The 27064-nt window shown below is 35.9% G+C and overlaps 1 protein-coding gene across 1 annotated transcript in view; it reads left to right on the top strand.

Annotated features, from left to right (window-relative positions):
• The window catches only part of BAZ2B (bromodomain adjacent to zinc finger domain 2B), a 167369-nt gene that overhangs the window by 15374 nt on the left and 124931 nt on the right, over positions 1-27064 (top strand). The window lies entirely within an intron of this gene.

Here is a 27064-nt window from a genome sequence, read left to right as displayed (position 1 = left end):
CTACTGACACTTCAGGAGCTAATTATGTAGAACTATTTTGCAGAATCTTGGCCTTAAATTGGTCAGTAATGAAACTCTTTTCATAACTTCAGTAGTAACATTAATGTTATTTTAATAACTGAAGTCATGTGTGCTTTTTTTTGTCTTTTAAACGTAATAGTGGAGATTTTTTCTTGACAAAAACTATTCTACCAGATTTCAACAGTCTTCTCATTACGTGTTTTTTTCTTTCCCATGAAAAATCTTTTACTCTACTTTCACTGAATCATTGTAGTCAGAAAAATTCTTTTCAGATTTCATAGTTTTTTTTTTTTCTTTTATTAGGTGGAAACCAAATTTGAACTTTTTTTAACATAACCCCTTTTTTCCCCAGAAAATTGCCAGTGAAGGCAGGAAACCAGCATAAGTGTCTGCTAATCCAGCATGTATGTGTATTAAGCATGTGTATTAAGTATTTTATACTTAAGAGTTTGTCTTTGATGCATATACAGTATTCACATTGTGGTCCTCAATGATGTGAGGTACAGTCCCAATTAAAAAGCTACCTGTGATACATGTAATTAGCCATTAACACTTTGGAATACTGATTTTTCCAGATAGTATATGTTTTTGAAAATCCTTGAATAGTTACCGCCTTGGGACCAGAGCCTCATTAGCCTAAAAGTGTAGATTAACTTGTGTTTACACACTTTGTTTTATAAACAGAAATTGAACTCAAATGCTTTTTGTGAAACTGCACATATAATTTCTGATAAAACCCAGCTACTTCTATAATGTTTCTGGCTGCTACTAATTATGCAGGAGGTTCTTTTGATGGCTTTTAACCCTCTTTCTTTTAGTTATGTTGATGTAATTTTTCTAGCACATTCAAAACTTTATGACTGCACTGGCTGTTCACCTGTTTGCCCATGTGCCTGTCCATTCCATACAGTAACCTTGGGAATTCATTTTCAGCCATGATTGAAAGTAGGCTGGAAGTTCAAAGACAAGTTCCTATGGTTTTTGTGAAAATCGATAACTGTGTTGAATAATAGGCAGGTTTTGTATTACTTTCCCATTTCCCCCTGCTCTGGCAGTTGTCTGATCCATCAGCATGAGTGCACTGCTCAGCAAAACCACATACGTATAGCCCCACTCCCATCACTGTCCTTTTCAAGTGGAGCCCTCTTTCTTGGAGAGGGAGGATCTGGGTTATGGCAGTAGGAAAATATGAAGGACCATCATAGGAAATGTTTGCTTATTGGAGAACTGGATTCTGCCACACCAAAAGTAGCATACGCATAAGAATACCTGCACTAACTGTTGATTTGTTGTCTGTGGCTTTAGCATTATACCTCTTCCATGTGCTCTATGTATAATAGAGAGTGTGAATGCTGGATACTAAAGCTTACCTTTTGGATCAAAATTATTTGGTTCCTTTTCCACAATAAACTTAATTTGGTATGATTAAATTACAAAATGTGGTGCACTGTCTTAAATAACATTACTAATAAAATGCTAGTTACATATATAATTACAAGCAATATGCAATCAAACTTTTCTGTTGGTGAATATCTCTTAAAATCATTGCTAAATGCTAGGTATTTCTTACTGAGTGCCGTAGTTAGGCTAAATTAAGCCATACTAATTTATTGTTACTTTTTCACTCCAGTAGTATATGAAAAACAAATATTTGCATTGATACGTGAAATGCAAACCTGGCTTTATGAAATGCAAAAACATAATACATAGTTTTCCAGAGCTTTCAGTTTAGTTGAGGATTTTCCAGAACTGAAATCTGTATGCTTAAGACTGTCCTGTAAAACTGACTGTGTGCATGGTTACCATATGGTCAGCTGATTGCAGTTGCATTAATAAAAGTAGGATTTTTCATTTTAATTGGTCAAACTTGTAATGAAAACCATGGCATTTTAAAAAGTATGTTCATAGCTATTTTCAACGCAAGCAAAGGGTTTTAAAAAATATTTTGGACTGGATTTCAATGATGTAATAGATCGTACTGGATTCACTTCCATGTTTTGTACTGTAAACCAGATTTGCAAGATTTGAAACCTGTTAGTAAGATATGAAAAAGCCTGCATTAATGGCTGCTGTATTGTTGTGTACATTGGTTTCAAGCATGTGGCAATAACCAACTTCTGCTGATGTTGGGACAAAAGCCATCATAACATTGCTGAAAACAAGTTTCAGTTTATTTTCAGTCAACTCACAGAAGTTAAGGTGCCATTAGACCAATCTAAATTAAACTAATTTTGAACAGAACAATTCTGAAAAAGTAGGACACTAATTTTTGCAGGACATAAACGGAAACTCTGATGTTTTGTATAACCACAGTCCTTTAAATTATATTTTTGTTTACGGAATGTGTTCCCTGTAACAGACACTGAAATCAACATAAATAACATCTTTTAAAGAGTGATTTCTCAACATGATTCATTTTTCAACTTTCCTGTTGCCCTTTAGAAACAGTCCATAGATTGCTAGGGGTCTGTAGATCACAAGCTGAAAGCAAGTGTTTTAAGCTTTTAAAAGAAAGTAAATCTTAACCATTTTTCCTTCTAAATATAAGGTAATTTGTTGTTATGAAATTATTCCAGACTTGATTATTTTTCCATGGCTACAGTTTTTGTATCTGAGATCTTCAGATATTAATTGATGCTTAGGGTGAGATTTCAGAAATGCTAAGTATTGCTGTTGACAGTAGTGCTTTAAAAGTGCTTTTGGTTTCATTAGTAGCAGAATTGATTGGTGTTAAGCAGTGATGTAAGTCTCATCCTTTAGCTCAAGCTCCAGCCTAAAGAAGTGAAAAGACAAGGGTATTACAATAAGAAACGCTCGATGTCTTAGGACTTCAGCTGGCTTCTGGCCTCTTGCCCCATTATGTTCTGCAGTGGTCCCTTCCATTCAGGATTTAGTGCTTTCTGTTCACAGTTTTCTCTTTCAGTCACTGGACAACTCTCTTTTACAGCTCATAGGTTATCTGGTCAGCCTTTGTCTTAGTGGAAACCTGAGTCAAAACTGTGTTCTTACTCCAAACCTGAACTCTTACAGACCAGAAAAAAATGCGCTTGCATGTACATTTTTGCCCCCAAAGAGTAGGGAAACAGAAGGAAAATCGTTATACTCCTCTGAAACGAAGTTGTAGATTATATTAATATGTCGTCACTGATAAAACAGCAAGCCTGCGGACAACCCAAGCTGTCATTTGCTTATCTCCACAATCAGAGGCTTATAGTCAGGCCATTTCTGTTGTTCATGATGATGCTGGGATGATGGATTTAATATTTATGAACAGTATGAAGTAAAATTTTATCGGTATCACTAGTTATTTATTTTTAGACTTTATTTTGTGTATATAATTCACCTCTGTTTACTGCTGTACCAAGGAGACAGTACAGTTGTATGGTATGTGGCCAAGACTTGCATCATTGCTTACGTCATCAAGAACTGGCTCCTAGGAAAGGAGAAGCAGGATACAAAAATAAGCTTTGGCCATCCTGGCAGCTGAGACCATCGCTCCTGACAAATTCTCAAGTTCTTTTGGCTGCTAAGAGATGAAATGCTTAACTTACTTTACACTTCCAACTTGCAGAGATGTCTTGTACTTTACTGGTTTGGTACCACAGCATTGTCAATGCTTTTTGTTTAATGCTACTGTGGGACAAAACTTTTCAGTAGAATGGGGAAACATCTGTATGCAGTTACTACTACTTTGAACTGGTTATTATCATAATTCTTTAGGCCACAGGAAAATCATCACTCTACCTGAAATATAGCTAAAGATGTACTGAAGGACAGAAGTGAATTCATCAGAATAGTGTCACTGTTTTATTTTTAGGATGCTTCAGTGAATGTCTTTAAACTACTTTTGCATCATATTGACACTAAGAAAGCATGCAAATTTGTAAGTTTTGGTTAATCCGGCAGAGTATTGAAATGGTCTTGAAGTGATGTGTTCTAAAATTCTGATATCTTTAAAGTTTCATCAGAACAAGATGCGTGAGGATTAAAATCCAGTTCACCCAATGGATGATCTTTTGTAAGACAACTTTTTATTGATCTATTATTTCTTAGTTTTTATTGTATTTTGCAGGTAACAGGATAGTTATGCATAATGTCCTGAGAAAGGAGGACTTCGTAAAAGTGTGTCTAAAGAAAATTGACAAAGATGGAAAGCACAGAATGTCTTTCCCTGTCTTGCAGTTTATATTGTGTTATGAGAGAACATCAACACAGATGGTCTCTCAGTAACTTAGCGATAAACATTTGAGTGTTCGGCATAAGTGAAACCTGAACATTATAAGGTAAAGACATAGATTCTTTTGGTTGACCTTTCTAGGATAAAATATGTTGTTAGTTGACATAATGCAGCTAAAGGCAAGAAAGTTGTGTGTTCTTTTAAGTTACTCAGGTAAAGTTAAATGGAAATAGTTTTCTGTTTTGGGGGAAAAACAAAGGAGCTAATTCTAATAAAGAATTTATTTCTCTAAAATAGAGAAATAACCCTTCTCCCTCTTCCCCCTATTTTTTTGATAATGGAGGATTTGGTGGTTTTAAATACATGCAGTAATTCATCAGAGACAGAAGTAGAAAACTGACTGCAAGGCTCATAATAAAATAACTATCAAGTCCAGCTGAGATAGAAACGGAAATGTTTTATAAATCACTTGTACCTGCTTTTTCCTTAAGCAGGCATTATACAGTCACAGTATAAGTGACACTGTTGGCATAAATTGTCTTCTCTTTGAGGAAAGGAAAATATTTTCCTCTTATTGGGAAGATAGTTGTTGCACATCTGCCAGTACTCCTGTAGTGCGAGACCCATTCGTTTGACTCCTACCTCATGTGCCTGCTTATCTGCCTTCTCAGTGCCTCTATTTCACATGCTAGCAGGGAGTGAAGTAACTTCTGTTCCAGGATTTTGTGCAGTAGACTCAGCTGGAGGGTCTCCTTTGCTGCTTGGCTTCAGGAAAGTTAATTTCTTCTATGAGGGCTCTGTGTTCGGGAAAGTCCTATGGAACAGACCCAAGCGGTTTTTCTCAGGTCACGTATCTGACACCTGTGCTTCGTATGTGATTTGCTAAATCGGCTATGTCATATGGCTCATGTCACGTATCTCGGGAGTTGAGGACTGAACAAGTAAAGATGTCTATTTGTACTATTATCTTTCTATGATACAGATTTTTATATTACCGTTGATATGTTTATTTGTATATTGACCCATTAAAACGTTTTATTGTTCACATAGCGTAACACGATACTTTCAGGGCACTTTCTAAATCTAATAAAATGTGTTGTCTAGTTTCATTTTTGATCATTGTAATTCTATCTTTTAATTATCAGTCTCCAGTTCTCAATATATGATTCCTCCAGGATTTAAAGCCTGCAGTGATTTTGAAAATTATGCAAGTTTCTGTTTAGAATTACCTGTGTTCCTTGTCATGCTGATGTTAGTTTAAAAACTTCAGTGCCTTTTTTGGTGAGGCAGTAAACTTCAGAAACAAATTAAAGAAGTTGCATTCCGCCCATAATAACAAAACACATTTTTACATCTGTTGAAGGCAGTATTACTTTTTTAAACAGCCAACACTATGCATGTTTTAACTGTGAAATGTACAGTATGATCCATTATCTTGTAACGTCCAGTTTGCAATTAGTAAGATTTATGTCCCAGTAGAATTGCAGCGGAGATGTAAAACTTTATTATAAGTTTCTGTTACAGGATTTGATATTTTAAATCAAATATTTTACTAAGCCCCTTTAAGCTATAATGAAGATGCAATATATCAATCACAAATGGTGTATTTTATTATCACAATTTCTTCGTATTCTGACATTTTTCTTATGTATTTGCTGTTATTTAGCTTATACTACTAGGTATTTGTTAATGGCAACTCCCAGCACAAGGCTACGTTACACAGATTTGAAGGTGCGTTTCTTCTGTAAGAGTGTAAAACCAGTGGACTACTTGGTTTCCAAGGGCAGAATTGTAGAGTGTATATATTGTGACATATGGAAGAGAGAATGTGATATTGCCATCTAAGGACTGCAGTATGTAGAAGAAGTGTTGCCCTCAGTTATGTGTAGTATGAGTGATGTCACTTGTTTTGTGGATAGATGGAAATGGACAAACCTGATGAGCAGAATATTCCAGTGTCTCAGAGTTATGCCTTTGTGCTTAAAGAAGATACTATTATTTTGGAAGAGGTTGGAAGAGGGTGCATTAGAATTATAAAATGCTGTTTGTGTTCCTTAATGCATGTTTGTATGCAAAAACCATCTATGCTTGATATTTCAGGTCTGCCTATAAAATATGTACTGATATGTATTACATCTATTATCTGCATTTTTTTCTGAAAATACTTTTGTGCTTGGGTTGTCATAGTCCTCTGCCAGAGAAACTTTTGAATATATTGCACACTGATAATTTTTTCAAGGTTTTATCTATGGCTTCTGTCTTTGAGCTTTGTTTGTGAAAATATGTTATGTGCTTCCTGCTTCAGGTCATGTAATTTCTTGTGTATTTCATCTGAACAATTTTGTTTTACATGTATCACACATCAAGAGAATATAGCTAAAAGTAACTGTGAGGTGCCTGTGTTCCTTCCTCACAAATACTATCTTTGCATTAGGTCTGGATTAACTCCTCAGTTGTTCAGTGTTACATAATATGGGTGTCTTTTTTCTCTCCCAGGACATCTCAGGCCCTAAGCGGCAGGTGATTGTACATGCATTCGATGAGATGTTTCTTATTGTTTCAGAAATCCAGGTGTATGTGCATTTCTTTTTAACAAGAGATCTAATTTTGCAAGTTGGATTAATTGGTTTGCTAACAGGGAGGGAATATTTTTGTTTGTTTTTTGTCGTGGATGTGAAAATAGGGAGAGACAGAAACTGATGTAAAAGAGGTTTAAATGTAGCTATATTTGATAAACAATTAATTTCCAATTTCATTTGGTTAAATAGGTGCTTTACCTGGTAGCTGATAAGTGCTTTCATTTGAGAAGATATAGGCTGTTTCTGTTCATCACATAAAGGGGAGCCCAGATTTCAAATTTTAGCGATCAAGCTACTTTCTTTATTAAGGAGCTGAGAATAAGATATTTACATGGAAAGAAGCAGCTTCTCGGTACAGTTTTTAGACTATGACTCTGTGATATTGGCTTGTGTACCTGATACATTTTATTCCTAATGAAGTTGTATTTCTGACACATCATCTAACCCCGCGTATCATGAGATTTCAGTGTTTGGAGACTTCAGAAAATGTTACTTCTAAAAATACTGAGTTTGATGATGTCACAGCTTTGGGGTGGCTGTGATGCTAAACACATTTCTAATATAAAGATAGTGCTATCAGTGGTGAGAATTTGCAAAATTTGAAAGAGCTTCAAGCTTTCCCTAGTTACCAGTTTTAATACCTATACTTATAACCATGCAAAGAATTGTCACTTCTTTCCTGTGCTTGGTTTTTTTCCCCCTTTTCACTTAGACTCCATTTTTGTTTATTCCAGTTTTGTAATCTAATTTATTTACTCTCTCTCAAAAAAACCCACCTCCAACTCCCCAAATTTAAAATGGCCTTTCTTCTCTTATTCTCTGATTATCCCCCCCCCCCCCCCGCTTTTTCATACTTGTTTTTTCTTTTCCCCAACTCCCATTTGTATCTGTTGTGTGATAATTATTTTTTAAATGCTGTGCTTGTTTCTCCGAGTCGTGCAAAATGCAGTGAAGTTTGGTCTGCGGCTGGGGTTTATGACTGCTACTGCAATATGCAGAACAATTTTGCCGCCTTTTTGCCAGGCCAGGGAGCCCACGTGAGTGCTACGGTTGTTCTTGCTGGTCCCTGCATGTTTGCTAGAGATGTCCAGATCCTGGAACAAATATGCAGTCCCAAGATAGTCGTCAGTTTTTAAACAGAGGATGAAAACAAAGTCCCTCTTAAGCAATAATACTCGGGCTTTGTCTTGCTTTTTACTTCAAAACAGACGTTAAAATAAGAAGTAAATGGCACCTGTTTGACATTAAACAGAAACTGTATTCTTTTTACATTATTCTTTTATCTTTCATTGATGGCGATGGCAGGAAGAGGAGCAGTGTTGTATTTCTACTGACAGTGTTCCTTCCCTCAGTGCGTGCTGGCACGGCACGGCACGGCACGGCACGGCCAACTTGTTAACCCGCGTGTCCCCACCAGTTAGAGAATGGCTGTGACAGCGCTGCTCTTGTCTGTCAAACGTGCAGAAGCGAAGCACAGGGGAGGCCGTACGGAGCAGCTGACATTTCTTTTGCTCGTAAGTGTGCTTGCTAATCCCCGTATGTGCTGAGTCAGAGAGAAATTCTGTCATGTCTCTGGAATGTGGGAGTTGATGAAAACTAATTCAGTGATGTAAAAAGCCTTTCAGCATTTTTAGAGAAGCTTTGCTGAAAGATCATTTTCACAAGTCTTGAATCCTGATCAAAATATCTAATCATGATGTAGACCACCTTGTCATTGCTGACATCATTACTTTCATCCATCATAACAGTGAAAGGTCCTGATCTGGAAAGGTTCGTGGCCTAACAGGGGCTGATGTGCTGACAGAGCTCTGAACTACACCGCTTTTGTTCTTCTAAAGGGATTTTTTTTTTTTTTTTTTTTTTTTTTGAGTCTAGGAACATCATTTTGTCAACCTATATGAAATAGTCAGCAATGTGAATAATAAAAAAAAAAAAAAAAGAAAAAGAAAAAGAAAACAACCCTCAATATTCCTAAATTTTTCTCTGGCTGATTGTTGAGCTAGATATAATTTCAGTGAGAAGATAATGATGCTACACAGCTACCATGTTTTGCAGATACTGGGTGTTTTCTATGGTGGTTGTTCCCAGAACTGCCAGTGTAAATACTCTGTAATTTCACAAACACACATTAGATGTGTAGGCTCAAATCACTTAGTTAAGCTTTTTTGACCTATTGCATTGGAAGCCAAATAAACACGAAAATGGACACAGTCCATTCTTCATACAGTTTAATATTACAGAAATTTTCAACATTTGTAATTTCTCTAATATAAAAGTTTTTTTTTTTTTTTTAAGAAGTGAAAATGAAGGTTAAACAGAAGCATATTTAAATTCATGAAGATTTGGTAGGAAGGATGACAATTCAAAGACTACCAAATAATGAATATTCTTTAGAAGGTGTTTACTTGATCGTGATCAGACAGTCTCATATACATCTATGTAAGTGGATACCGATGCCTGGAGAATTGAACATAATGAGACAAGTCTCCAGCTGTATAGATCAAATTACTTAAATAAAAAAGGAAAGAGAAACTGCATGTTAGAAGTCTCAGCCTTGCATTTAGGGCCAATTCACAGTTCTTGTGTGCAGTGCTCTGTCAACTGACATTCCAATTCCTGTATTTGCTGCACAACAGAGGTATAATCTGCCTGCTAAGGAAATAGGTGAAAGCAGTTGTTGAAAGGTTTTGCATGGCTTCTGATTTCGTAAAGGAGTGCTAGCATACTCCCAGTCAAAAATGTGGCTTCTTAAGTTAAAGGCAGTCATCCTGAAAATAGACAACTCCCATTTTCCGCTGCTCCCGAGATGACTTTTTAGTTAGTGCTATAAAACTGTCCTAACCAGTTCATAAATTTCCTTACTTGCCTCTTTGTGTTTGGTTTCCCTTTTTAACTTTACAAAATTTTGGTCTTTTCAGATTTTCCCCTTAATTTCTTTGCCCTTTGTTGTTATACCTGCCTTGACCTGCTCTTGTATCTTCTCTGCTCTTTTTTATTTGATAGTTTTACAACATCAATGGACCAGAAAGTTTCATTAATTAGTCCTCTTTAGAAGGTACGGCAGAAATTCATGAGAGGTTACCGATATACAGTTCTGCATGCCAGCAAGTGAGCATGTGATTACTGTATCTTTTTTGGCTAATCTTTGCATTGAATGATTGAGTGAGGTGAATGTTGGTTGTTTTATCCCTGGATGGACGCGTTTTTACTTTGTGCAATAGCTTTAGTTATTCTCATCTTATGTTGTTCCATTGTGAAAGCCTTGGTGAGGCCTCATCTGGAATACAGTGTACAGTCCTGCTTCTTTTGTTCCAGAAGGATTATTCACATTCACGTTCAAGAAAATTGAAAATAAAAAAAGTGAGAATGTCCACTAAGGTGCTGAGGGGAATTCAGAGACTTATAGGAGATTGAAGGATTTGTTTAGCCTAAAAAAATAAAAACTGAGAGCTTGCGTATTCCTCCTCTATATGCCACAAAATTCAAGAAGAACAATTAAGCAAAATTAAAATTGTAGCATATGAACAAATGGGGTAACACTCATCAGGAAGGATTTCAGGCTGAAAACCTAAAGGAGGTAAAGATGGGGGAAAGAAGCCAAACTGTAAAATGGAATTTGATCAATGTATGAAAAGGATCGTATGATGTAGAATAGGAAGGAAGTAGATTTGATCCAGGAAGTCTTTTCCGGTCCTGTGCTCCTTTAATAGCAGTACACTGGTTTATAAAATGGGGGGGAAGGAGGGAGAATTACTAGCAGGCAAAACCCAGCTGTTTAAAATTTTCAAGAATCTCAACCCAGAACTTAAATTGTTATAGAAAGCATTTACCTTCTAGTATTTATATGTTTCTCATACCTGCTAATGTCCAATCTTCGCCAGCAGTATTATGCACATGGTGAAATCTGCTGAACTTTTGTTTAATAATAGGTTTCTAAAAGCCCAAGGGATAATTTTGGTTTGGGAGATATATTTTTCTTAACAAAAGAGTGGTCCAAAATTTGCGATGATGTTATATCCTGCAGGGATCTTCTCCATATTGAGCTGTAAACATTTCTATCTCTGAAATTGCACTTAACAACTGAACCTTGTCAAAGTTTCTTTTCATCCATACTAACTTGTCCTTCAGAGTTTACTATTTTCTGTTGCCTTTCATATCATACTGTGGTTTTCATGCATCGTCATAATCAGTCGAAGGAAGTCCAGTATTTCCTTTGGATTTTCCCAGCCCCTTTTGTATGCTAATGAAAGAGTCCCATGTAGTTCTCAGATGCTGACAGAAGATAACTGGAAGTTTTAAGTAATGATCTATTACTGAAACTCTATTGTATTTGCACAAAGCTTATATTATATATGCCATTACAGTAGCGATTTTGGGGTCATTCTTTTTTTCTAAATCCCTATTTTGAATGATTTGTTCTCCATGCTTTGGTTCATCCCAGAAGATAAAAGCCTTTATTACTGTTTCTAAAAATATGCATACAGACTTTTCAACTTGAGCATTTTAGTAAAACTTTGTGTATTAGGAGCATGACATACTAATCCAGTAAAAGGGCTTTCCAAATATCAGGTTGACATCTAATTAGTCTTAAATAGGTATTAATGATTTTTATGCCAAGACTTTTAGTTCATAAGTATTGGTAATGGCATATGTCATCTCATTTGGAAAAATTTGCTCGAGTTTCCTGAAATGTTTATATAAGTAGCTGGGGAACAAGTGTGTCCGTTTTATCCAAGGTCCTTTCTGTTTGGTTTTAAAGAATTACTAGATATGTTAACAAAAGTTTTAAACAGTTCGACTAGAATTCCCTTATCTCACTTGTTCAGTCTTTTAAAATATCATAACTTTGTTAGCTCTCCTGTTACCGTAATCTTCCGGAGTAGACAAGTTCTGAATTACTAATGGAAAACAGGAAGAATGTAACTTTAAAACTTAGATTCTTTGAACCTTTGTTTACAATATAATTAAAAAGGGCACCAAGTCAAATTTTTTAAAATGGATCGTTTGCAATTTATTGTTTTCATTGGAGAAAGAAGCAAATTGCAGTCATAAAAAGAAAACATCTGACCTCACAGCTTTATGAAAATTGTGCAGTTTTTGCAGCATTTTGCAGTATTTTCAGGTTCTAGATTTTCATTTAATTGCGAAGATGCCATTGCCAGAACGTAAACCAGTTATCCCAGTCTTGCATAAAGAAAATGCTTGCCAAGTGATAGCAGTAACAAAGATGGGAATTCACCCCACCCTGTCTTCCCACTTAATTCAAACCTTAATTAGCTGCATTTATATGCTAATAATAAGCACAGGAAATTTCCTTTTTTCTTTACTTTGTAAACAATGAGGAAATAATGCAGAAAAAGGCCTTAGAAGACATTTAATTGCATAGTTAATTATAAAATTATAAAATAAAAAATAATATTTTACCTGTGCACATTAACCATCCCATTTCTGCAATTTGAGAAGCAATTTGCACACCCGTGTGTCAGTGTAGAGCACCATTGTAGTTAATGAGATGCTGTCTCTGCTGGGTGAATACCAGCAAATGTGAGCAAAAAATAAATCAGATTTCAATCTCCTTCTTCAGGGACTTGCTACATTTTCTGTTCTTGCTGTTTTAAACAGTCAACTTCCTCAGCTTCCATGTAGAATTTCAACTAGTTGTTTCTGGCTTTTTGTATGTTTAATAACTTCATCTTAAATTTACATTAGCATTTTATTTGCATTTAAAGATACTGTGCTTTATACTTTGTAATAATCAGATCTAAAAAATAAATTACAATAAACTGTTGTTCTGTTGGGCTATAGTAAGTGGAATAGCTATACGTGAAGAACTCCTTGTAACTAGTTGCTTCTTCTCCCTTTTAGTAATTGCACAACCAAATGGTAAATCCTGAGCTTTTCATTTTAAAATGTGTACATGCAGTTGTCTTGAGGAAAATAATGTTTAATCTGAAATGGTATTCTTTGGTCCTTGCTAACATTTTCATTGCACTGACATGTTGGTGTTGTGTAACTTCCTGAAGTTCATGCCAGATGACACCTTCACTGTTGAGTTTCAGCTCAGTTTTCCACACATTATAGCATCTGTCTGCCTGTCACTGCTAGTTCTGTGCTTTGGACACTAGGGCCAAAATCAATCTATTCTTTTAATCAGAGAGACTGGAAATACTGAAACACGTAAGAAACATTCGATTTCTTTATTATTTATGAAGGTGGATGCTTCGTCTTCTGTTCTGTAGTTTCAAAGCATGTTAAGTATAAAGCTTCAGTCTTGGTATAAATATGTCTGCAGCAAAGGGTGTTTTATTTATTTATTTAAGCTCAAAATCATTTGGCTTAGTCATGTTTTCTGTAGTTTGTGCTGTAAATAAAAGGTGTGTCTCTGTGTTGATAATGGTGTGTTAGTTGTTTGTTTTTCCTCTATGGTTTGTTTTAAAAAACTTCAGTAAATACAGAAATTATGATTCTTCCTTGAGCCTGCTTCTGAATAAAGTTTCGTATGCTAGTTTTATACCAATAGCGCAAAATAATTGGTCAGCTAATACAAATTCAATTTTGAGTAAAACAAATATGAGGAATGAGCGATGGACTCTGGAGGAGGCAGCAGTCACGTCTGGCAAAATAAGCATGGCTTTTAGTTAATATTTGATGTATGCTGGTGATTGAGTTGCACAGAGTGGCAAAAGTACTGGCAATAAGTCTTAAGGTGAATGGTAGCAGTGAGGGATAGGCAGCTATAAAGTACTGAGTTAATCAAAACCCTGAGCTTTGAAAAGGACATGCTGTTATTTGCACCTGGATACCTGTCTTCACGCAGGGGCAGCCAGTCTGTCCTGTTTGCAATGATGGAAGTTCCCTCATTTCCTAGTAAAAGTTCAAAACAAGTTCGAATCAGTACTGCTTCTATTTAATTGGTATGGTTTTCTGTTATGTCTTATCTGGTCTTATGTTGAGTAATTGCTATAGGGGGCAGTCCAGCTGCTGTGAGTGCACCCTGCTCACCTTTTGCATAGGATTTCTGTGTGTTTAGCTGCAGAATGAAGAGCCAGGTGAATTGGTCTGATGTAAGACATCTGTGTGTGTCTAAATCAACTAATTTTACAGCGTGCTTCATTGTAGTACCTCTCCATCTCCACTACACCTGGACATTCAACCACAGCATTACTGAACTCTGGTTGAGCACGTGGCTGGTACATTCGGAGGCCTTGATTTTGATACTGTCAGCATGGAGGGATTGCTTGTAAAGAATTGCAACCAGAACTATTTGGATGAGAGGGAGAAAAGGAGTATTTTAAACCGAAGTTCTGTCAATTAAAACCTACTAATCTAGATCAGGGAGTAATTTTGGAAAATGTAGAACCGGTTGTACAAAACATTGGGAAAGTAGCACTGGTGATTGCTGTGGATGCAGCTTGTGCTGAACGCTAAACTAGCTTTGAACTGGCTAACTTTTGTGTTTCTAATAATGTAGAGGGAGTAGTATGAGGCTACTCATCAGCTGAAAAGAAAATCAATAAATACTTAACATTTATCTTGGCGTGGCTGTGTGCTGTGCAAGATGGTTGCTCTGTTATAAGCTAGTTACCTTAGCTGAAAACTAGCTAGTTAAACAACGGTCGCAGTGGTGGTTGTAGCGTGGATATAACCTATTTAGGCTGGAGTTTTCTACTTCTGAGAACGTATCAGATAGTGTGATAGATTTTATCCCATCTTTATCCTAGATTTTGAGATGCTGGATGTCTTTCTACAATTAAAGTTTATAAAAAAGCAGCATGAACAGTGGGTTTATGGTAGTCCAGTTGTAGCTTACTGGGTACAGACTGTGCGGGGCCCTCCCTGGAACTGTGTGCATTTCCTCTATTTTCTTATTTTATGTTTTTTGTGGTATTAAATTCCTCTCCCTTTTCTCCACCACTTATAAGTTTCCTTAGAATATGCACTTCTGATCAGCTCTTATAATGTTAACCTAAAAGTTCTAAGTATGTTATTACTCCTGAGTGCTACTTCCGTTTTGGAAGAAGTGCACAACTGTATTTGCTCTTTTTGACTACAGTAATTTCTGTAAAAGAGAAACAAGTTTTACAGAACAACAAGGCAGGTGGAAATAACAGTATGAAATAATTGTGTTGCACCACTGATAACTATCTTTTGATTCTCTTGGGAGCACCAGATACGAGGTGCCCAAAAGATAGGGGAAAATATGAATTCTGCTTCATGTGTAATCTGCATATCATTATTTAAAGTAGAGTCAGGTTAATTAAAGGTGTGGTGTGTGTGTGTATATCTCTCACATGTGAAATATACAGGTGATAATAAAAGTAAAGTTTCATGTTTAAAATAAAATAATGATTACAGTTATGGAAATATCTTTTATGCAATTACTGTGAAGGGAGAGGAAGAGCATTATTTTTGTTAACATGTTACAGGGAGGCGAAATTCTGCTATTGAAATGTACAGTGTGTGGCTGGGAATTACTAAAGCAAGGAAGGAAGGCAGATTCAGAAATCCTATAGAAACTGAATGGGAAGTAAATGAATAATTGACGCCTGATGACACAATTAACTTCAAATACATTCATCGTGCTTTCATGACAGTGTATTGTACAAGGAAGTACTAAAATCATTGTGGAAAGAAATATACATTTAAAAGCCAGTAAGCCGAGTTTGCAAGTAACGAAGAAATGAATGCATTTTATGTAGCATTGCTTTTGTGATAGAAATGCAAAACATACTTTAAAAGTCTAAATTGCACTGTTAGATCATTGGGAACTTGAGTTTCTGTCTGGTGCCTTCTTTTTCAAGAAATATCCTATTTTCATTTTAGTAAGAGAGAACTATGTTAGGAATAAAGTGAATACTTGGGAAGGTTGCTGCTTTTATATGCAAGTGCCATTATTTTAAAGAAACATTCAAAAGAGGCAAATTCCAGTTCGTTCCAACATGTCGGCCTGTGATAATTGTGTGATGCTTGGGGGTGGGGGTGTTGTCTTCAAGGCTTACGTGTTTCTTCTTTCTTTCAAAGGGAAAATAATTGCTATGTGTCTTTTTAGAGATCTGGGACTCTTTATTTACTGCCAATGGCTAGTGTTAACAGTATATTGAGGCAGTTTTCTACAGCAACAGCATAAAACTGTGAACAACGAAACCTTCAGTCTTTGGAAAGGGAATAACCAGCCTCAGTAATACAAGACTGTTGATTAAATCTGCTTCTTTTTATCAATGAAGAATGGACAATTGGTGTTGACTAACTTGGTAACATGTTTATTGTAAATATATAGAGCATATTGAAGGTCCAGGGTAGTGTTTGATGCATTTTATACATGCTGCATTGACTTTGCATTCCTCAACCTGAGTAAGAAATAGGAAGGAAGATTTGTTTTTATGTAAATAAAATAGCCAACTTTGGTTTTGCTCTTAAAAACTGAGTTTATTTGCTCAGGTTTACAGCAGTTACATGAAAATGCACTTTTTACCTTGGAGAATATCCGATACACAGCACATTTGTCAGTGAATTGTGTATGGTACAGAATAGTACAACTAAAATTACTTTTGGTTTATCAGAAGCTAGAAGGTGGTGTATGCATATACATCTAGCCGAACTAGCTTTCCCAATCTGTAAAATTCCCTGGATTTGGATGTTCACTTAAAATGTTGTCTATCTGCAGTTGATGCTGGTTGTGAGGAAGAATATTTGACTAATATCACTAATTGAACACTAGTACTACCCTTACTACCTGTAATTTTGTATGTACCACTATAATTTTCCTGCAGACTCTCTGTTTAGCCTAATGAAAGTATGTGGTATTAGTGTTCATGCTGTGTCATTTGCTTAATGCCATGTGATATTTTAATGGAGAGCAATGCTGCTGTACTTCTGTAAGTATTTCAGGAAAGGGATTACCAAATTTCCTTATCTGGGTACCCTCCCATCTGCTGCACGTATTGCCCTGTTGGCATGTTTTCTGGTGCCTTCCTGTCCATGTTTACCATCCTCACATCACAAGCCTGACATCTGTTAGATATTTCCGGGTACCTCTGCTATGCTATCTAAAATTCTGATTACGTGTCCCAGTTGTCACCCCTTTCCAAGCTTGGATCTGACCCTCTGTTAGCTGCAATAGGATATATGCCTCAGCTGCCGATGGAAAGAGGCTTACCCTCTAGCTCAGATAAGTAAGTACACAGGTATTAAGGACAGGCACGAGCAGGACACTACTAATGGCATGAGTGTAGAATTCGGAAAGCTTAACAGGCCGCAGATCTTCAGGTCTTTAATCAGTACTGAAGGTGGACTGAAATGTTTTATTGCACTATTTGCAATTGAAGATCTACTCTTTGGTCCAAGAAAACGTAGGAAATACATATGTGCTTTCCTGTAATATATCTTACACTATTCTGAGTAATTTGTGCAGTAGGAGGCTGTGAGATGCACTCCAGACAGGACCAAGTGATTTTGTGAATGCACATAGATTACATTGAAAAATGTTTGCTCTAAGAATACTTCTTAACATGTGCAAGCCCTGTAGTGCTTGAGCCCTAGTAAAGCTTATCTGGAGAAAGAATGAAACTGTTACCTGTTTTTATTTGCAGTCACATGGTCTTTTTTGTATTTCAGTTTCTCAGGTGCTTATTCCAATTTCTTTTGGAAGCTTCTTCCTATTTCCAGTATTTTGTGTTTCTGGTAAAGTTTTAGAGACTATTTTCCCAGCAGGACTCTGTGTTCTGAAGATTGCTGTAGCACTGACATTTAAGAGATGAATTCCTTCCTATACTGCAGACACGGTATAGAAGAGAAGGCAGCAGCTGGTAGAGGAGATTTGTTGAAGCAACAGACTGTCAGAGATCATTCCTCAAGACTTCCTCTTGTGGTCTTTCTCCTCTTTTGGAAGTGGTGTTCCCCTGAGGGAGCAAGTAGGCTGTTCTCCAATGCATTTGGATCCTTAGGTGTCTAGATAATATTTCTATATAGAAACTAACTTTTTCTTCTCATTGGACAGTGTTCAGGGATGAGGAGGCTGCTACCTTGCAGTGTACTCTGTCAGTAAGGTAGTTGGTTATCCCTTGCAAATGACAAGCTGCAACTTTAAGGGCCTTTCTCACTATCCTCAAATCGATTTAAACCACTAACATTTGTCCCAAGATTCAGGATTTGGTGGGTTATCCAGTGCCTTCAGAACTGATGTCAAAATTGAGACTTTTAGCACTGCCACAGGTATAGGTGTAGTCAGATGTAGAACATCTATGCAAAATTAGAGTAGCCAGCAAGTACTTGAGCTTCAGCTAATACAGGAAATGCCGTGTTTCCAATTCAAAGGAAGAAGGTAGGAAACAAAGTTGTATTTCTGAAGGAAGATTCAGGTTCTGGTCAGTCAGGACAGGACAGTTGAGAGAGTGGTGAAGCATGTGCTTTCTTAGCCTTTTCCTCTCGCATGTTTTTCTCCCACTCTTTAACAAGGTACAGTTAGGTCCTGTCTCCTTCCAAGGTCCAGTTCGGTCATATCTCCATCCAGCACTTCTTTCTCTTTCCTAGTCCACTTTGCTCTTTTGTGTCATCAAGCGCAGCAGTAGAGCAGAGAAGAGAAACTGTAATGTTGCGGCGTCTCTTTGGGAGAAATCCTTTCCTGTATAGGTTGATGACGTGTCAGGCGACTGTTAGAGGAACAACTTGTTCCTGGCCCTCCTTCGACGAGGGAGAATAATACCTGTTGTTTTCCTGGCAGGCCTGGGAGCTTAGCTGGACAGTAGTGGTGCTAATAAACAAAAAGCCACTGCTGGAGTCAGAATGCCCACACTTTTACTGGTTGTAGTTTAAAGTGAAATAAAAAACAAAATACAGCTGTAGTTCATGTTTTGGGGGAAAATTTACTAGCAGTTACTCATTAAAAAAAAGAAAGTCCCAACTTCCCAAATGTGGAATATTTATATTTAAATTCTGTGTAATATCTTACCTAGATTTAAATTGTTACCTGCTTGGCTGTTTAACTTTGGAAAAGAAATTCTTTCTGATCTAGATTGCTGAAATTTTGCACCTGTAACTTCATTTTGGTCATTGTAAGTTTTACGCTTCCATCAGCATGATGCTGTAGAAAAAATTCTAGAGGGGGGAAAAAGGTCCGTATTTCTACATCTTTCTTAAAAAAAAAAAAAAAAAAAAAGTCTTCAGTGTAAAAAAAAAAAAAGAATTTGAGTTGCCATTTTACTTTTTTTTTTATATATTATATATATAGGGAATTACACATCTGCTCAATTTAAATTGTCTGCTCATGCAGCTGAAGAGCATCTACAAGCTTTGTATTGGCAGCATCATGTTTAATGCTACAGAAGACACTTTTAAAGACTTGGCTATATAAAATTTGACTTAAATCTTTTGTTTAAAGCGAGATCAGTTATTAGAAAATCCCAATAATATCAGATTTTTGCTACTTTAGCAAGTAGCATTCTCCTTTAAATGTTTGTATTCTAAATGTTGCATCTGTTACACATGTTGTATGGGAAATAGAAAACAATATGAGCTGTGTGTTCAGGGAAACTTGATTTAGGCAGGGAAAGAAAATGGGGAAGAAAGCAATCCAAACAAGTGTTTAAAAGTTATTTTACTTTTAATTCTTTAGTGAGATATGCATGGATTTTGTACGTGCACTGAGATGCTTCTGAATTCTCATAGCATGAACAGAATTTGAAATGTTTGTGCCAGAGAGCCTCATTAATGAGATGAAATGCTGATTCCAGTTAAAGAAAATTGAAAATTACTGTTGATTTCAATGAGACTGGAATTGTTATTTGCATTTTAGCAGAAAGATTCCTTTTACTTATTTTCTGCGTTAAAGCAAATGCATTGTACTACATCATTCACAATTTAGTAAGGATAAATTGGGTATGTGTGTGTATATAACTGATTGCAAGCAGAAGACAGTGTGATTGCATAACACCTGGCTTAAACTATTCTTGCTTTAATGGCTTTGTATCTGGCTGTGTAAGATTTAATTGCAGTGTTTTTGGTATACTGGAAATATTTTGTGGACATATTTTTTGAGAAAATTTTCTGTTCTGCCAGATGTGTCTTACTCTGTCCTTGTAGAAGTTACTTGATAAAAGGATGAGTCAGCTGATCATTAACTGTTTTCTGTTTGCAGCTTGCAAAACGGCAATGTCACAGAACTGACCACATTCATCACAGTAAGTATACCATAGCAGTAAGTATTCTGATAACATTCTGAGAAGCATGAATCATGCAGGGAACAGGGAATTGTTGTTTATAGTTTGTGTACTTTATGGTTTATAGATTATATAAATCATTCTGATAGCGCGCCAAATTCTGCTTCCAGGTCCTGATTCAGCAAGATGCTTAAGCGTATGCTTAAGTAAGCTTTTTAGATTCTTAGTCTACATTTGCAAGTGCTTTGGTGACTTCAAGCCTAATATTGAGTAGTTCTTTAAGGACACCTTTCTCCCTTTATTTTTTTATTTATTTTATTTATTTTTTAATCACTGTTAGCACTGTAATAAGCAGCAATGGACTTTTCTGGACTTTACCTATGTAGATTCGAAATACAAATATGATAGAATATAATTTTACTGTATGGAACATGTTTTCAGTAAACCTTTAATAATTTTGATATCTCACTTAAATCAGTTTAGAGAATTGTATTGAGACATTCTGCTAACAATTTCAATTCTAAAATTCTAATTTTTAGTAACTTCAGACGTTATTTTGAATATTCCGAATTAGTGTGATATTTTGCTACATAGTAAGCATGTGTTATCCTGTTTTATTAATAGGTAGTGTCATTGGACTATTTGACTAATTGGACTATTATAAACAAGAAGTAAAGAATTTTGCATTCACATCAATTTGCTCACTTTTCAAGACAACTTAAAAAATGCTTGTATCTTATTCCAGTACTTTGGCTTAGACAAAATTGCTGCTGAAAACTGAAGCAAGTGAAAGGAAATTAAACAAAAAGCCTGACTGGCTGTACTTAGTTTATAGATGCAAGTTTATAGATAAAATTTTTGGGCACTTCTTTTTACCCTCAGTGTACTTGCTGTCTGTGAGGACCACAAAAGTAAGAGAGATGGGAGTCTGAAATAAACTTGAAAAATCATTCCAAATCAATAATTTTGGTGCTTCTCAGATTAGATATCAATTCTTCATGCTCTGATGATGCACACTGAAATACAAAATGTGGGGCTTATTACGTAAAGAGATACTTTAAGTCAGTGTCCAGTGATGAGGCGATATGTTGGTTAACAAGAGCCTCCTTTAGATCCCAGACAGAGTATTTTATTATACAGTGGAGTCTTATGTTTCGGTAGCGACCTTCATTCCCACATCCCAGAGATGCTTTACAATCAGTAAAGTTATAATTAGCACTGATAATACAAAAAAGGCTAATTCATTTTTTTTAATGCTGACTAAAATCCTCCTTAAGGTTAGATTTGAAATGCTCAGTTTTTGGAAGTACTTCTTGAAGAGCGTATTTCAAAGTAGAAAGAGAAGCTATTAAAGGCACTATATGTGATTTCAAACAGTATTTAGGAATAGTAAGAACACTAACATCTGCTGACTTCAAAGAATGACTAGTTTCATATGGAGAGAGCAGATCTATTAAACAGGAGGGAACAAGTGATTTAAAGGTCAAAAGAACACTTTTTAGTGAATACATTGCTTAGCAAGCGGCCAGTGATACGATAGCAGAGCAGGAGGGAGATAAGATAACCTGTGTAAGTGAGGAGCAGAAATCTGAATCAATTTCAAAAAATGCAAAGCTGGGAAAGTCAGCAAGTAGTTTGCAGTAATGAAGTCAGACAAAAGCAGGAAGACTGTATTTAGTTTCCACTAGGATTTAGAGATTACTACAGGGAGCAGACATTGTGAAACTTGCTGTATTACAGTAGAATACTACCTACTAATGTAAGGTGAGGTAGTTTTAGTGAAAAAGCCTTCTTACAATAAAAAATAAAACATTTTTTTTCTTTAATGAAATAACTTATTCACTAGGAAGTATTGAAACTGGCACTAACTCAAAATTAAGAATGTCAAATAAATTCTGTTCCCCTCTTGGCCTCCCTGTGTCTGAATAAAGGCATGAACCTTCCTAGAAGGAGCTTCCAGTTTTGTATGTTAAAAAAAAAAGTAGTAATTAGTTTTAAAAACTCTGTTTTTATTTTATCTGGTGGTCTTTGGATTTAAAAGGCCAAAACTGCTTACTTGCTGATTTGTAAAAGGTGCAACTCCTAAGTCTGCACTTAGCTTTTTCTTGGAAGAATTAAAAAAGTTAGCCCTTTTCCTTGCAAGGTAGATACAAACCCACTGAAAATACAGATAGGTGGAAGTAAGAATACAGCCACTGCTTGAGTTTAAAACAGTGTATCTGACCATTCTGAACACTCGACTGTTGTTTGGACTCCTTCCTCTCGTGTTTTTGGAGTTACTACCCACACATGAGTCTAGACCTTATTTTGAGGAGCAGTTTTCCCTAGGCCAATGAGCGCTGACTGAGAGCTGCCAGGTGGCTGCAGCTTCCCTCGCTCTGCTGAACAATCAGGGCGAATAGTGAACGCAAAAGGGCCTAACTCGGTAGAAGAAGAATGTTCCATAAATGGTGAAGCTGACATACATAAATTTTTTCTCTTTAAATGTGGAGTGGGATAAGAACAGGAAGAAATTATGCAAAGATTTGTGCCTTTTGATAATTTTCCATTAGGCCTTAAAAACAAATGGAAGGGAAGTAATAGTCAGGTGTAGGTCTCTTCCTCAAAACAAGCTTATTTTGAAGGGTGGTTATTTGTACTAACTCTGTGTGCATGTTATTCTGCTTATTTAGTTATGGCCAACTTAAAGTTGCCTAATCCATTTGTGAAGGATGAAAAAAGTTAAATTTGTGAAAAAGAAGAAAAAACGTATTCTTAGTCCTCTCTAACATTTTTGTGGGTACAGTCAGTTCTTTGGCCTGCAGAACATACATACTTTGCTGTGAAGTAATACAATAACAACACTGCCATCCAAACAATGAAATGGCATATTTTTATGCTTAAAATATGCATTCTGTTGTAAGTATGAGGTTGCTTGAGGGAGAACTTGAAAAGATGAGGAGTAATGGCAAATAATAATTCCTTATACTTTGTCAGGGTTTTTTTCCTGCTGAAGTTATGCTGTTTTAAGGGTAAGAGTTTCTTGAGGTTACTAATTACCACTCTGAATTATAATATTCTTTTCATTCCTAACCGGGACTCACTTTAACTATTTTGCAAAAGGAAAAAAAAAACTTAACAATGCCACTTTATCTGTAGAAACGGAAAAAATGGAGAATGTTGATCCGGTACCTGAGAGGTTATACAAGTATTACTTTCTATAATATATATATGTTTTTCATAATACTTAGAGCTACTAAGTTGAGAATCCTGCAACCTTAGAAGTGATAATTGTATATTTGTGAATTTTCAGTATAAGCCAATGCTTGCTGTCAGAAGGCAGTGCGTATTTGTCTAATCCTAAAGTATGTTAAGATAAGCAGTTAAAGATGGTTTGAACAACACAATAAGAAAAGACCAGGAACAAAGGGGTTCTAAATGATGGCCTTCATGTACCTTCCAGATGTGTCTTGCAAAGTGAGGAGACTCCGTTTCTGCTTTCCTGAATCTTCTCCTTCAGTCCAGCATGATAAAGAACACAGATCACTGTAGGACTTCCAGTGTCCCAGATCAGATATCAGTATAAGAATTTATTGTCTAGAAACAAGAAAAGTCTTAATATTCAAAGGGATATTGAGGGCTATCTGTGAGACAGTTGAGCTGCTTTATTGTACTTAACAGATTTTCATATTTTTTGTTAAGGGATGATTTTACCTGGGAAAACTTGAAGCAGTCTTAGTTAAAGCTTTGCATGTTACCTGTTTCTTCAACTTAATGGGGATCTGACTTGAGTGAAAAGATACTTAAGTTTTTTTGTATGGTTGTAACAAAACAATTTCTGGTTATAATTAACCACGTGGTTTAATGTAAGAGATCAGCTAAGCAGAAGGTAGTATGATGTTTGGAACAAAATTTTCTAGAGAATTAGAGGATGAAGGGAAAAAAAGAGGAAAGGCCTCAGAATTTGACCAAAATTGTGGTCTCATTCATACTTTTATGAAATGTTGCCATTACAGAAATACCAGAGTTAGTTAATATTGTAGTTAGAAGAAGAACCTTATAGATGAGATTTACTTTTTTTTGTTGTTTTTGAGAAAAAAAAATCTTGGCCAAAGAAAAGGAAGACGTTAAAGGATTCCTAAATCATGTTATCTACTGTTGAAACTAGTAGTAAGGATTTGGCAGGTTTTGAAAACTGCCCTCTTTCTTTCAACAATAAGAAAGTCTGCACTGGCATAATTTGAATCTATAACTAGGAGTGTGAAGGTAAACAATAACAATAACAACAGCAGCAGCAGCAACAACAACAATAACAACAACAAAGCGTTTAAGATTTTTCCTGCCAGATCTGAGAACGATTCCATACATTTGAAATAGTGGCTCTGAAATATAGAAGCAAATTGAACAAAAGCACTTTTCTTACATGAAACCTACTGTTGGGTGTGTGTAAATAGTAACTTGTTAACAAGCTAAATAAAAAGCAGATTTGCAGAAACATGCAAGTTAGGCAAGCGTCTTGATATTTTAGATCCATGCATTTATGGTTTGTTAGCTGCTACAGATCAGAACAAAAGAAATTGAACAAAATAAACGTGATTATCAAACTGTAAGTGAAACAAGATAAGTCTGGCAATTGGCAGATATTGAGAAACTGTTGGTAATGGATTTAGAGCCAACTGTACAGAGAGGGACAGGGGAAAGAAAGGGGAAGAAAAATTCAGTAAACTCAAGCTGAGCAAAATTAGTTCTTTGCTTTAATTGCAGCCTGAGTGTATCATTGTCTGCGCTCCCCCAGCTGTTTCCATTCTCCTCCCCAGAAAGCTTAAGCATCTAGGTACCTTGCTGTATTTGCCCTTTTTTCACGCTGTAAATACTCAAAGGATGCAGAGAATTCATTTGAAGATGTACTTGGTAATGGAAAGGGAATCTTTGTTTCCAGAATTCCACAAACATGCTACTCAATGCTTATAGTAGCGCAGTTTGGAAAACAGCAGTTTGGTTTTTTTGATGGTATAAGAGGTTGTGCATTTGACAAACTTCGAAGAAAAACTAAAACCTTCCAAAACAGTCCATCCCCAAGGAAATGTGAAAATTTACCTTCTTCATACATATGTAGCACCTACAGATTTAATTGCATCTTTACTTCTGTATGACAACAGTTAAAATTCCCTAAGAAACTCAGAGTAGTAAGTTTTTAACACTGCTTTATGTGCTTATTATAGTAATTATACCTGATGTAAATAGAAGCAGAAGGCAATTAGCCTTTTTTCCTCTTCTTTTTACATAGTTATTTTTAGAAAAACTTTTCTAATTAAAGCTTGAAGTAGTAGTATTTTGCTGCCAGTTAATAAGATACTGTATGATGCTAACTTATCAGCAAATATAGTTTTAAATTTCACCAAAATCCACTTTGTGTGTGAGTGTATAAACTTGCTTGTATGTGTATGTTTATATCTTGTTACAAAGGAAAACAAACTAGTATGATAAATTAAAGAATAATTATGGAAAGAAAGTTACAAAATATATAAAAGTTTCAAGGAAAAAATGCATAAGCTATGTGTTTCCTTGCAGAATACCTTGTTGTATTAATTTTCTTTTATACTGTTAGACTGATTTGCTGTGTTGTGTTTGATAATAGGTAGGCAAATTTTTCTTAAGCACTACTAACACAACTTTATAAAAAGTTACTCTCAATTATTTTAATGTTGCTGCTGAAAACCAGCTTTAATAATGGCCATGTGCCAAAAGGGTTAAAGAACAGATTTTGATTATGTATTGTCAATCCGTGATTAGCATCTGTTAGGAGGAATAAGTGGTTTATTAAGCTTCACTGTACAGATGGCAACTGGAGGAGTTCAGATGTAAATTGAATTTTCTGTAGTATCACTATATTGTTAAAACCAGCTGGTTTTATCCTTGTAATAGCAGTGATAAGTTTGCACAAAAAAAGACAATTTGTTATTTACAGTTACTTCAAAAGTCTAAGACTTAAGAAATCTTTCAAAATACTGTTGGTCAAGAGTTTTCACTTAATTTGTTTGCTTTTGCTTTCTTATAGAAAAGAGTGTTTTTAGCATTTAAGCACAAAGCTTTGTCTGCTTGAGGGAAATGGGAAGCAGTTTTCCGATTAAACTTCAGAGCCTGAATAAACAATAGCTCTAATTTAAGCGTTTAGGTTAAGGAGGCAGTTCTAGTCATTTGTTTGTAAAAGATAATTTTCCAAATGTAAATTGATGCAACCTTATCTTTTGAATCTGTGAGCAACTGTCTTCAGGGGCTTCTCTACTTTTGGTAGCTAATCTGAGTACTGTGCTGTTTCTAATAACCTGCTGTTGTTAGAAAGCTGCTTTTAGTAGGACTTCACAAATTCATCACAGGCAAGCTCCAAAAAGAGTAGTCTGGGAAAGAGTTGGTTATAAGATCAAGGAGGGAGGGGCATATTTTTTTTTTGTATTTATTGAATGTTATCAGAATTCAGAATATTATTGTCAGTCATTTGATATTCATTATATTCTTCAAATCTCCAGTTCTTCAAAAGCTTTAGGTGAAACTGAATTTGCTTTTATTTAATTTATTTTCTGGTTTTAAGGTTAGCAGCAAATCCTGTTGTACTAAAGAAATAGTGGAATCAAGAGCGTCAAACTTGAGAATGATCTTTAAATAAAAAGGAGAGGTTTTGTTTTGTCTTGTCTTTTAATACTTGACAACTTAGAAATCTTAGTCGGATGCGTGTTTGTGAGAGACTGATGTGAAAATAGAATAGCTTGGTGTCCGGGAGCAGCAAATCTCTCTTCAACCACGGGTGAATGGCACAAGGCCTGGGCTTATCGTTGATTTGTGGTTGTAGCTCCATTCTTCCGCTGCTTGTAGGATTGCTACTCCAGAAACCATTTACTGTCATATCCATAACTGAGTGTGGGCGACTTCCGGTAGTGCCCTAAGACATTATCTATAATACCCACAGAAAAAAAAAAGAAGAAAAAAAAAAAAAACCCAAAAGATTCACGTGAGAGGACAGGTTGGGGGCAACTAAGAAGGCGACTTTGCAGAAAAGGCCCTGAGGGCTTTGGTAGACAGCAAGTTGAACATTAATCAGCCGTGCAGCCTTGCAGCAAAGGCGGCCAAATGCGTTGTGGGATGTGTCACCCCCCTCC

The sequence above is a fragment of the Apteryx rowi genome, unplaced genomic scaffold (genome assembly GCF_003343035.1).
Source record: "Apteryx rowi isolate R43461 unplaced genomic scaffold, aptRow1 scaffold_720, whole genome shotgun sequence".
Taxonomy (NCBI): domain Eukaryota; kingdom Metazoa; phylum Chordata; class Aves; order Apterygiformes; family Apterygidae; genus Apteryx; species Apteryx rowi.
Note: the sequence above shows the minus strand (reverse complement) of the source record. Positions and strands in the feature narration are given on the sequence as shown.